Genomic DNA, 1587 nt, shown 5'->3' with positions numbered 1-1587 from the left:
TTTCTGTTTTTCAAAGATTAGAAAATATTTTTCATCACACAGATGGAAAAAAAAAATCTTTTCCGGTTAGAATTTCGGTGGGTTTTCCCTCCCCCGCCCCTTCCACTTTCCACCTCCTCCCCCTTTTCCCGTCCTTAAAACTCAAATAAAGAATTTTAAAGTATTAAATGACCTTTAAATAAATTGCTATTATTTATTTTTGCTTTTATTAACCCTTTTCACAAATGATAAAATTCTTTTTTCTTTTGTTTTTCTTCTGCTTATTTCTTCATACATCAATCACAAACGAAATCTTTACACAATTTTTTTTATTAAGGCTGAACAAACGCAACAAACAAATATTTGAAATTTTCTTATTTTCGTTAGAAATGAAAAAAAAAAAAAGTAAAATTTGATAAGACAAGAAACGATATTCCGGAGTCGTTCGTAACAAACACTGCCGGAGGGAATTTTATGAAAGAAAATTTTTTCATAAAACTTTTCAACTTAAGAAATGTCGAATCATAAATGAATATAAAAGATCATAACATTTTTTAAAATAATTTTAAAAAGCCGCAATTCGAAATCGTGTCGAATTTCAAATATTATTTATTTTTTGTGTTCATATAAAATTTCAACAAGTACGACGAACGACGAGTAGGTTTTGCGCATAAAAGTGAACATAATAATAATAATAATAATAATAATAATAATAATAATAATAATAATATAATGCTTGAGGGCAATGTAAAAAGTTAAACGTATTTTATACAAATGTTAATATTTTTTAAATATATTTATATATAAAAGTTTTCAAATCTTCATTTTCTTCGTTTAAATTATTCTGAAGATAATTTTCTTCTTTTTTTCCTTCTTTTCCACCATTTTATTTTTTTTAAAAACAAAAATAAATAATTAAAATAACCAGACGTTAAATTAAAATCATTCATAAATAAATAACATCATCGTCATCGTCATCGTCATAATCAATGTGCAATTTATAATTATAATAAAAAATTAATTAATAATAATAAAAGGCAAACAATTTTTTGAAAAGGATTCGTTAAAACAATGACATTTTGATGACGTCACCGTTGTTGTCATTATTCCTTTATGAATGATCGTGCGAATGTAAATTTAAATTAACGTTTTCAATCTTTAATTTAACAATTTACGTAAAGTAAAATAAATAAATTGCTATTATTATTATTATTACGAAGATAATGATAATAATGATAAAATGACGAAAATGTTTGAAATTCTTACGAACGAGGTCGAGATACTCCTCCCATCCACTCCCCCACACCACGGAACGAATGTATTTTAATCCCCGAACGTTGAGAAAATTAAAAAGAAATTTTTTTTTTTTAAATTTTGTGCCGTGTTGCGATTGCGTAAAACAAACGAACGAACAAACAAACAATCGCTTTTTCTTTTTCACTTGCTCGTTTGTCGTAAAATCCGTTATCAAACTCAAAATTATTATTATTATTATTTTTTATATAAAATCGATCATTAAAAATAAAATTTAAAAAAATTACTCGTAATAATTCGACGTCGTAAAAAAAAAATAATTTTTTTCATTTTTTTCTAGAAATTTATGAAAAA

The sequence above is a fragment of the Pediculus humanus genome, genomic scaffold (genome assembly GCF_000006295.1).
Source record: "Pediculus humanus corporis 1103172107427 genomic scaffold, whole genome shotgun sequence".
Classification (NCBI taxonomy): Eukaryota; Metazoa; Arthropoda; class Insecta; order Psocodea; family Pediculidae; genus Pediculus; species Pediculus humanus.
The sequence above is the reverse complement of the archived record's forward strand: the minus strand, read 5'-3'. Positions refer to the sequence as shown.